This window comes from Panthera tigris, chromosome B4 (assembly GCF_018350195.1).
Source record: "Panthera tigris isolate Pti1 chromosome B4, P.tigris_Pti1_mat1.1, whole genome shotgun sequence".
Lineage (NCBI taxonomy): Eukaryota > Metazoa > Chordata > Mammalia > Carnivora > Felidae > Panthera > Panthera tigris.
In genome coordinates this window covers 29888225-29900562 of record NC_056666.1, presented here as the reverse complement: position 1 = coordinate 29900562, position 12338 = coordinate 29888225, and the positions used below count along the sequence as shown (strand labels likewise).

At 38.7% G+C, this 12338-nt stretch overlaps 1 protein-coding gene across 4 annotated transcripts in view; it reads left to right on the top strand.

Moving 5' to 3' along the window:
• NRP1 (neuropilin 1) overlaps window positions 1–12338 on the top strand; it is a 138398-nt gene that overhangs the window by 34554 nt on the left and 91506 nt on the right. The gene's annotated exons all lie outside the window — the stretch shown is intronic.

Genomic DNA, 12338 nt, shown 5'->3' with positions numbered 1-12338 from the left:
GTCCAAGTGCCCACATATGACGTATTAGAGATCGTATCAGGGCAAGCCACAGGCTCTGGATCTTGATCATAGCTATGGTAAAACCAGAACCAACATGACTATTTTTAAATCCTGGTGTGTTGTTAATGGAAAAGGCCTTTGAGATCTTCTGGGGCAATACCTTTAGGTTACAGATGAAACAAAGGCCCAGACCAGTCAAGTGACCTACCCAGCATCACCCGAGTCCCTCCTGACTCTTTGACCAAGGCTGTCCTGTCACTGCATTGGCTTCAGAGGGGCAGTCAACCCTGGCAGCTCAGCAAGTTGGTAGCTGTGGCACAGAGGAAATGTTCCTTGTTTAATGTTATGGATTTTGCTCAGATACGAAGTGGATGTCGGTTCTCTCCCAGGTTTCACTTACATCGGGTGAACCCTTCAGGATTTCACAAAGACTGGTTTATTACTGCTTTTCTTCCTCATTAACTTTCCAGTGCTTATCCTTCTGGCCCTTTCTATCTCTGAGCAGTTGCTAGAAATGAGTTTTGCTGAAACATTATTTTGTGAAAAAGATCACACCCAGAAATAAGGACTTACATATGTTAGCAGGAAGTTAGATGTCACTTTAGACTTCGTTACGATTCTCACATTCTAAGAGCTTAACCCAAAGCTTTTGAGAAATGTAGGGACCTCACCACTACATAAAACGTCACATATACATAAAAATCAGTAAGTGATCAACACCTTACATTGCAAGAAATAACATCAATTTTAACTTGAGGTTGTAAACCCCACTCTGATTTTATATAAAGTTCTACTTTGTTGAATTTGCTCACACATGTTATTGTTCAAGGTAACATGAAGTAAAGAATATATTTAGCTGGTATTAGTGACCTCTTTGAGTTGTCTGAAGAAGGAACATTATCCACGCTACAACTGTGGTGGAGGACTACACATTGGGTATGGGGGAGTGAAATTCATTCATTCACATGGTAATGCAAAAATTGATAAATCCTCAGTATGGTGATAATGCCACATACCTATTATACAAATCAGCTATGTTTTAAGGGATGTTTGTGGCTTTTAAGCGTGTGTGTGTGTGTGTGTGTGTGTGTGTGTGTGTGCTGTTGGCAGATGTCAAGCATTCCTCCTTCAAAGATAACAAATGTTTTTTGTCTTCTCCCTCTTGCTGAATGCTGAGTGAGTGTGTTTTAATAGAAATGCTGGAATGGGGAGAGAGAATCCAGAGTCCACTACTGACTCTGCTGCAGTCTCCTGGTCGTATGACCTGTAGCAGTCACATCACTTACTAGGGGCTCTGTTTCCTTATCTGTAACATTTAGGGGTCAGAGAAGATGCCTGCCAAATTCCCTTCTGTAATTCTTGTTCTTGATAGCTTTCTTTGTTTCTAGCACGATGAAACAAATTGTGTGTGATTAAATACACCATCACCATTATAAAGATGTAATAGTCCAAACAGGTTGTAAAATTCTAAGGATGCAACGCTCTTTCTGTTTTCTTCCACACTGGAAGCCAAGGTATCTACTAAAGATGTTAGAATCAAAATTGGCTGGGCCAAAAACATTCCAGGGAAGGAAAAGCCTGGAAAATTCCTTCTCAGATTACTATATTAAAGTCTATATTTCATAAATGTCTCTTATCTCATCTCAAAAGAAATAGAGAATCTAAGTATTCTGGAATAAAAATAGATTGTTATTTAAGTACATGTGCATGCGTACATTGAAATAAATTGGAGAAAAGAAGAAATGTTCTGAAACTGAAACGAAACAGGTTGGAACTGTCTTCAAAAATTTTCTTTAAAGTAGAGGTTACAGAATGCAGGAATAAGTTACTAGGGAAGCTGTGGAATTTCTTTCTTCAATGGGTTTTAAACGTAGGACAGACACAAATCTGCTCATCTGCCTGAACTGGATTAGGTTGTACAAATGAACTCAAGCCCTTCATTGTTGATTCCCATGAAAATGCTCAGATGCCTTTCTCTGCCCATTAAGGTTCAGGGTCAAAGTCAGCACAATGGTACATGCATAGAAAACTTAATTTCCTCTCCTCCCATATTTGTAGCTAAACATTAACTGAGCCCATCAGAAGGCTTGAAATCATTTATTTTTTTCAAGTGGGGACTTTAAAAATCACTTTGCTTGCTGTTCACATATGTGCTAGAGAAACAAAGGAGCCAACAACTGTAGAATCCTGTTATTCAAGAAAAATCAGGGCAAAAGTAAATTTGTAGAGAAAGTTCATGTTCTTAAACCATGCAAGTGAAAACATGTTTAGGAAGTCTGTGGAAAAATAGTAGCTAGGGTATCAGGATGTTAAAACTCACTCTGATCTTGGCTACTCCACTTCTCTGTCTCAGTTTCCACATTTAAAAATAAGGAGCTCAAACAGACAATTTTCAAGGACATTTCAACTTGAAAATAGATATATAAAAACCTTTCTCCCTCCCTCGCTCTCTCTCTTTATGTAATATATGGCAATATATATATGACTGTATATGGCATATATGTGACTATATATATAAGATAGATATGTGTGTGTGTGTGTGTGTGTGTGTGTGTGTGTGTGTGTGTGTGTGTAGAGAGAGGGAGAGAGAGAGAGAGACAGAGAGAGAGAGACAAGGTATATAGATATATACGTATCTTCTAAATTTTGTCCCCATTTAATTGACTCCCTAATTCCAGGAAACACTTTTTGACCCATGTTTTAAATGTTTATTATAAATGAGTTTGCAAGCCCTCGGTTTTCTCTAGAATTCATGCCGACACTCTTTTGAAGATTCTATTTGCATCTACTCTACGTACCCCACAGATGTCTTACTGCTCTCCACGTCTCCACAACACAGCTCTGTTTAGTGGCGCGCTATGGTTGCTGTTGTTCGTAGTTGTCTGGAAAAGTCTTGTCTCCAAATTACAGTGGCTTTCTTTTCTCTTGCCCTGAAGCAACAAATGATGGGAGAAATCTGTGTATGTTTCTGTTCTTCAGAGTCAGAGCTGCCTCAAGCGTAGAATTCTTAACCCTCTAGTTTATTCCAAATGCAATGAATTGCTAAATAAATGAGAACCATGGGCTGCCTATCAGGGCATTTGTGTAAGTTAAATTAATTTTTAGAACCAGATTGCATTAGTTAAGGCTGGGATCTTAATGTGTGCCGACAAAAATGTCCAATCAGCCTACCAAGGTGCCTGGGATGTATTGCCCAGATAATAGCTGAAAATTTGAACTTGGCATTTTTATGGATTGGTTTGTGTCTAAAAGGCAGGCAGCTTTTAAAAGCCCTGCATAAACACTGCTTTCTGTGGACACCTATGGCGTGACTATTTATAAAAGTACCCAATCATTTTTCCCCTCCTAAAAGTGCTATTGGCAGAGGAGGGCTTGATATTTAATCCATAACCTGCAACTCACTGCACCCCACAGTGGCAAAGAACACACAAGAGCCAGAAGAAAGAGATCAAGAAAGCATTAAAAATGTCAGGCCACAAGACCATGTTTAAATTATTAGGTGAGATGCTGTCCTGCATTGAACAATGGCCCAGCACACCTCCAGGCCCAACTTCCTCTCCACTTGCTCTGTTTTGATGGGTTACTGCAATCTGTTCTGAAATTGAATTTCAGTTTGTTTCAATAGCATTTTGCAGTAAATAAGAGTGACTCTGGTATCTTGTTTGCGAATCTTGATGTAATAATCAGAAGTAATTGAAGCATGCACAAGCCACAGAGACTTATGACATGTTTTTAAACAAGTATTGACTGATATGAAACTAATTTAACTAAAACTGGAAATCGGACTCCTCGGAGAAGGCGTGCACAGAACACAGGGTCTGTTGCAGTTGCACTGAATTGGCCTTAAAAAATGGCTCGTTCAAGTCTCCTTACCTTTCCTGAGGAGTTTAGGTGCAAGTTAGTGGCAGGCAAGGTTGTGACCCCATGAATAGGGCTAATCATCTGACAACCGGAATTAATCATTTGTCAGTCCTGTGGTTTGGATTAAGTGGGGTCAGTCATCCACGACTGCCTCGGTGGCTCCTATGGATAAGAAAACCTCTTGGTAACAGAGGCACACAAAATCGACTGCAAATGACAACATTTTGTGTAAACCAGCACAGATTTGGAATCTTTTTGTTTTATAAGTGAAACTTCCTCAGATAAGATTGTAATCTTTTGTATTTATGCTCATGCTTACATGGATCTATGTAACTACAGACATCCCGCATAACCATCATATACATTCTCACTTGCAGTGTGCTTGCTGGACTTCTATTCCACTTAATGCTACTTAGGTACTGAAAAGGAGAAATAAAAGAACAAACCTATAATTTACATCTCTAAGCCTTATTACAGACAAAGATTATTAGAACAGGCCGTGCTATTCTCCTTAGGCTCCGGATTTAAAGCAGGTGAAAAGCGTTTGAGGATAAGAATTTGGAATTCAAGTGATGGAAAAAAATAGTCTAAAATGTTGGCTTCCACAGATACTGACCTTAGGTACAAATGGTGGTGAATTCTTTTGTTCACACACTAAAGAAAAGAGAATGGATTGTGTTTAGTGCACTCAGATTAGTGATAAAGTCTCTGAAACCTTTTGATGCTTGTCCCCTAATTGAAGGAAGTAGAAGAGAGTGATAATGCAGAGAGGGAACATAACAGAAAGAAAATAATTAACAGCTTCATTAGGCAAATTTTACCATTTGAATGTGTTTCTAGCACACAACTAATGTCAGTTGGATTGAGACTTTATGTGGAGCAAATTTCTTTAAAAGACAATGAATTACAACATATAATTTGAAATGCATAAATGCTGCCCTTATCAGTAACACTACCAGAGATCACAGAAAAGTTGAGGTCTAAACAGTATATTTTCCTAAATAGAATCTTGAAGACATGGACCTCATTAGAATCATCATTCCACCTGTGGAAACAGGATTGACAGAGCGACTGGGGATTTATAGACGTAATACCTATTATCACTAATAGGAGTTAGGTACCCAAATCCCAGAACGGTAGATGAGACTATGCCCCTAAGTATTTGGCATACTCCTCTGCAGAGGTGTTGTTGTCGTGATGGCTATTTTAATAAGGTTTAATGTAATTGGAACAAAAGTAGAACCACCCGGGGTCTTGAGTTTTCCCCACAGTGATTGATATCATTTGTAGAAAAAATTTCTTAGAGCATAATATGTTTTCTTCCAGAACCTTTAGTAAGCAAATTAGACAATGCAGCTGAAATGTTGTTACAATATCAATACCAAAGAGTTGGACTACCTGAGTTATGTGATGTTTGTTGCGATTTTTCTTGTTTATTCATTTTCTCCATAAGCATGAGCTTTTTTCCAGGGAGGCAGTTTTGTTTCTGATTCTCATAAAAGCCCGAGATAAATAGAGAGACATATTTTCTACCTACCAGAAATCTTATCAGGGAAAAAACTAGGGCATGGCAACACCTAAAAACCAATTCCAGGGCAACACTGGGCAAATATAATTACCTGGTCCATACTGGCTAACAAAGGGCTCCATAAATTCAAGTGGAGGAAACATCTACAGATGACTGACTATAAGGAAAGCTTCACAGAACAGATGAACCTTGAGTTGGGCTTTGAAAGAATGGAATTTGGTTTGGCAAAAATAAGAAAAGAGGAACTTCTAGGAAAAGAGATGCCAGAACAATTCTGTGCAGTTAATCTTAGGTGAGGGGTGTTAGGGAAGTTGTCTCTGGTCTTTGTAAGAGTAGTACTATCCCAGGGGTGGTGACTGGGCAGAGAGGCTGGGAGCAGAGGCCCACAGGAGTAGCCAGGGGAAGACTCTTTGGGTTTGTGTCTTCAGACGACATGCATTTGCCTTCAAGTCATCGTTTCTAATTTCCTTTTTACCCTGCCATTTCTCTAGTAGGCCTTTTTTTAAGGCCATTATCAGCATTTCTATCTACATTTAAACACTGTTTTTCAAAAGTCCAGGGGAGAACAAGGGAGAGATGTGTCATGTTGTTTGCAGCCCCAGAAGAGCCTGGCTGACACTCTTCCTTGAGCCAGCTCTGAAGTACTGAACGAGCAGAGCATGCTTGAGAGGCAGTGGGAAACACCTTGCTAGAGAGATATCTTCACATCATCTTCAACTGGCACGACTTCTATTTCTTGGACTTTCCGTCTAGCATCCATGCTATTGGTTTGCTTTTTGGTCCCTGACAGTGAGGTCGAGAGCCAAGGATGAGAAGTCAGCTCTGTCTACACTGCCACTCATACCCTTGACTCTATTCCAGGCACTTCTGTGCGACTCTAGGTGAGCAATTCAGGAGTTAATTCAGCTTATTCATTAGTAAGTTCAGTAAAGAATTGCCTGTGACACCAATGGTTTAACAAAATCGACCAGCTACTCTGGTCATGATGTGGACATAGCTGCAGTAAAGACACCCTCACATGTCACAGGACACCATGTATTCACTCTTTCCTTTCAAGCCTTTAAAACAATGCCAAGTGTAAAAGCTCTGTCAGCTTTGCAGAAAAAGAGTGCTGCATAAATATAAGCTATTATTGCTTTTCTCACCAAAAATTATATATACACATATATGTGTCACACATGCTAAGAATACTTTCCTCCTTAATTGCAAAGCATAATGGGAGTAAAAATCAAAGCTTTTGCTAATAGTCTGCCATTTGTACAGAACATTTCCATTGAACAGATCAATATTATTACTGTTCAAACATTTACACAGCCTGTGTTTAACATGTCTGTCACACATTAAGGGGCAAGTATTTTTGAAGACATTGGATTTTAAAGAAGAAAAATTAGAAAAACATCAAGTTGAAGTTATTATTTTTAATGACTGCTAAACCCAACATTCCTTCTGCTTTGATAGTATTTGAACTATTAACCTGTGTTTCTGGAGTGTATGTTCATCAGTGAATAATTAAGGAGGAATTCAGTAGTAAAAAACTGATATAAAAGCCATTTGATTCTAAACTTACAAAAGCCTATTTTAAGGTTTAAAAAAATGATTAAGGCTATATGTGTGCTTAATTAGTGAAAATGGGTATTTCGCCTATGTCTGGCAAGGAGAATTATTACAACCTGTCATTAGGAAAAGTATCCTGAATCAATGACATTTCTACAGTATAGCAACAATCTTGCTATATTACACTCACACACACACACACACACACACACACACACAAATGTTAAAGGGACTATCGCTTGGCATGAAATTACATAGTAGTGTGTGTGAGGAGGAAGGGAATAAGAGAAAATTCAGCATATAAATTTAACAGTTACAAAAATAGGAACATTCTCAGTCCAGCATTGGGAGTTCTTGGCTGGTGTGCCTAGTTTGTAAAAGAAAAATCAGCAAAATAAATTCTTTCTCTGGCATCAGAAAGCCAACCCTCAATGTGAATGTGGAAAATTTTTGTATTAAATTGTCATCTGGGCATTTCTTTTGCCCTCTGGCTCCATCCATGGGGAGACCTAGAGCAGCCCTTCCTCTGCCCTGAACCTCTCTCCATTTCCTGGGTCCCTGCTCCACAGAGACAATTTGTCATTCCCATGGCAAGACCCTGCGTCAAGATTGCCTAGCCCCAAATCAATAGGAAAGGTGGAGGCTGGAGAGTATGGGAATGGAGGGAGAAGGAAAGCATGGTGGGGTATGGAAGAGAGGAGAATAGAAGTCTAGCCACCCACCCTGCCTTTTGTGGCACCAACACTACTCCAAGTGCCCACAACATTACAGTGTTTGAAATACATATGCACCTTCCATAGTGCTCACTGTCCTTATACTTGCTAAAATAAGCTTGTCTCAACAACCTTTGAGCAATTTGAGAAGTGGTTCCTTACATATCTGTGCTTTTGCCTATTTTCAAAAGTGTCAGTCTCATATATGTGTTCTTTAATTTTTTTCTATTCTTATAATACCAAAAAAGTTAGAGACTTTAGGGTTGTAATGCTTATCCACAGATACCTGAAGAGCTGTCTTGTGGAGAAGGAATTGAATGTGGTCTTAGGATAATGGGTGGAAGCTACATTAAATACTGAAGAAGCATTTATTGAGGGAGCAGATCCAAGGTAAAACAAGGAACACACAATAATCATCAGGATGACAAAGATGGAATGAACTCCTTGTCTGGACTCAGTCCATCTCCTCTTCCTATAGGTTTTGGAGCAAGGCTGAGCAGTCCCTTGGTAGGAATCTCAAATTGGAAGTAAATCCTGATGACCATCAAGACCCTTTCATCATCTCCTCACAAATGGGATGTAATGGTTTGTCGTTCATCAAAATACAGTAGAATGTTCTGGTTCTTCTGGTAACTGGATTTGAAATATTGCTCCACTCCCCTTAAGTGTTTTTGGCTTCAGTTTTCTCATCTATAAAATTTAATTTTTTTTAATTTTTTTTATTTTAGAGAGAGAGGGAGAGAGTGCATGAGTGGGGGAGAGGAGCAGAGGGAGAGAGAAAGAGAATCTTAAGCAAGCTCCATGCTCAGCACAGAACCAGACAGGGGATTTGATCTCATGACCCTGGAATCATGACCTGAGTCGAAATCAGGAGTCGGATGCTCAACCACCTGAGCCTGCCAGGCATCCCTATACAATGCAGTATTGGTCTCCTATCCCTCAGATCTCTTCCCACTGTAAAATTTGCTAGTTCTCTTCATGGTGCTCACCACAACATGAACTACATAGTAAAAATCAGGACATTCCCAATTCCTGCTCTCAGAGTTGCAAACTAGAGTAATCTAACCAAGTGCATCTGTCAGGCGTGGTCAAGCCTGTTTTACCAAGTATAGGGATCAGTCTTAGGGATCAGCATTGTACTTGTTTAGCTAGAAACAGTTGCTAAAACAGTTTTCCAAGCACTGATTAAAATTAAATTCCTAACATTTAAGGCAGAAAAGAGGAAGGAATTATGTTGCCAAATTTATCTCTGTCTTCGCAAATTTATGTCATCACTTACAAAATTGATTCCCTTCCTGAATTTTTTATTATTTTTGACCTGTGGCTAGTTCAAAGTCAGTGACTTTCCAAAATAACACTTTGAAAATACTTTCTGATGAACAATAGTTCCACAGGTATTATGTAATAAAAGACGCTTACAATCAATAGATTGGCACATGTTGGGTTAAACCAAGTTAAATCAAGGTTTCGGACCTGTGGGACTTCTCAGAGCCTTTAATATACTGACATAAATTGTGAATATTCACAAAAGGAACATTATGACATGTAGCATTCCCAGATGATTTGGGAAAAAAAAACCTATTTTTTCCATGAAACATTTCATGAGTATTCTGGGGAACACATTTTAGGACCAATTCTCCACTGTTTCTGCTTCCGTTAAAAAATAATAATAATAAAGGCAAACACAACAGATTGGAAATTGATGAAAACAACAATAATATTATCTAGGTAATTGGCCATTACTAGAGAAAAAAAGCAATCACAATTAATGAAATATCTGAAATATGGGATATTTTTAATGTAATGTGATAATCTCAAAGACCTGCACTATTTTAAGTAAGTTTCCCCTGAAGGATTCTCAAAGGGCCTGTTTTATTGTACATTTGTAAGTGAGCACTTATTTGCCCCCAAATAATTCAAGAACGAAAATGCTGAAAAACTACCTTGCTATCTCTCCGTGTGACTTTACACTATCAATTCTCTTAACAAACTTTTATTTATAAAGTGCAATAAACTGTAGCCCTCTACGTTAAAAGCGTTCAAAGAAAGTAAGCTGTTTAAATACAGTGAAATGTTCAATGTTTCATGTATTCTGGTTTTTAATGCAAAAAGTCACCTTTCCTTATGGAATAATTAGTCAAAGTAAGGGAAGATAAAGCACAACCTTCTATCTCCTTTGCCTACCTGTCTTGTTTTTACAGCTGAGTCTTTACTATCATCAAGAGGAAATTTTTTATGGCTTTCTCTAGCTTATGTTGTGATAAAGAGAAGAGTGTATTTGGAAATGCTCCCTTTATGCTCCCTTTTGTTTCAGCAAACTTGACCATATTCCCTTTTCCTTTCTGTGAAGCTTGCCATTAAAGACACCTTGGGGTTGGGGAGGAGTTTAGATGGTAGGACGGAGGTTGTCTGATCTCCCGGTTGAGTCAAATCCATGCTTCCCCCACAGAGCCATTTTGGCAAACTGACCCCCTCTGTGTTCATATGGTTAAACTTAGATGGTGCTTCTGCTTTTAGTCTACTGGCAATGTTTATGGCCACTGCTTTCTTTTCTTCTAAACACGCAGTTACTCTTTAAGGTCTGCATAAATCATGGGGCCACCTAGATCATTAAAATCCTTTCTTCTCTCCATGAGCTTGCTCCTAACACAGAGATAGTTCGAGTCTTGCTCTATACCAATTAATTACTGAGTCTGTAATGCAAATCAGTGATAAGAAAAAATCATATAAACTAATGTTTAGGCCAATAACCAATGATTCCCTGAATATATTTTTTAACTGGTTTGCACATTGCAATATAGAAGAAACCCTAGTTGACATTTGAAGTATTTTATGTCCATAGATATATTTCTTATTACATAAATTATTCTCTGTATTACTAATCGACTTGGGGGTTCAGAATATATGCTAGGTTAGTAAAACTACTAGTGACCCAGTCATGTGCAGCTGATACACCTGTTTTTCAAGTTAATAGAATCTTAAATAATGAAAACCAAAAAACAGAAAAGAATACTGTAAGCATGGATGCACCGAACTCTAAAGATGGCCTACAGCAATTCAACAGTACACTGCTTTCAGTAAACATTAGGGGTTAAAGAAAAGACAAATCTCCCTTTGACCATGATCTATTTTTCTCAAGTGTATTTCATTCTAGTATTATAAATGCATTAGGCCCACGGTGCCTGGGTGGCTCAGTCGGTTGGGCGTCCAATTTTGACTCAGGTCATGACCTCACAGTTCATGGGTTCGAACCCCATCTCGGGCTCTCTGCTGTCAGCACAGAGTCCACTCTGGATCCTCTGTCCCTCTCTCTCTCTCTCTGCCCCTCCCCTGCTTGTGCTGTCTTTCTCTCTCTCTCTCAAAAACAAACATTAAAATATAATTTTTTTAAAATAAATGCATTAGGCCTATACCTAAAAGATTCATACTTCTTGGTTATGGCTAGCTTAGTGATTTGTATCTTAGGTAAACTCTAGGACCTACTGAACAGAAGTGTAGAGTTCCAACTAGGGTCAGTGCTCCCTGTCCATACTAAAATTCAACTCAATGTTGCTTTCACTGGTCGTGTCACTAAAAGGAAAACTAATCTGTGTCACTAGACACATTTTTCTTTGGCATTTTTTTTTCTTTCCACTTTTTTTTCAGAAAAGATGGGTAGCCATTTCAGGGTAAGGGACTTCCCCATTCCAGAATGAGTAATCTCACCTACCTGACACCATAGCATTCTACTGTAATTAACCTGCAAAGAAAAAAAAAACTTAAAAAAATGAGTATTTGCCAACTTTAGTTCCTGCAGCTCTGATTTGCAAACTACCTAGATCCCCACTGAATAATTACTAATTAATCAGGAGGATATTTTTAAAATTCTTGAAACTAGCACCTCAGGTCCTATAGTCTAAAGCAGAATTATTGCTTTATTTCTTTTTCCAAACAATGAAAAAGGAAACTTGAGGATTATGATTTTGTGACACTATAAGCCAGAGTCACTGCCTTTCTATAACTGGAAGTTGCACCCGGGGTGCTTCCATTGTACCAATTATGGGGGCTTTTGGAGAAAATTCAGCACTGCATGCTAAGAGTACTAATCCAACTGCACATCATTAAATCAGTTGGGCACATCAGTGGAAACACTTAACAGACTTAGTGATTTAAAAAAACATATTGTGGTTATCTATAAATTGATTTCTTTAATTCCATTATTGACAATGGCTTTCATTGATTGACTTTTGGTGGTAGTACTGGGGCAAGACCTACTGCCATCCCAAGTCATATTTTTCAGAATAACATGTTATCATGGTCATATTCTGAGACTTAGTCATGTAACTGATGGATCCCCCTGGGAGATAACAGTAGTTAGATTTCCTGCACTACCTGAACTACACAGTCTGTTTTGAGCTTGGTGGCATACCTTTTGGAAAACAAAGCTGTGCCCCATTTACTTTTTGATACATTCATCTCTTTCCTTCTTATGCATTCCAACCTCACTTGGGAAGGGACATCAAGCCTGGCAAAGGTCATTACATTGATTACCTAATTTAACCCTCCCTATCGTCCTGTAGGTTAATCCTCATATGAGTTGTCCATTGTACAGGTGAGCAACAGAGGCTCACAGAGTTTGGTTAATACCTGCCCAAGGCACTCAGCTAGTCAGTGGCACAGTGTAAGGACTTGGATCACAGTTG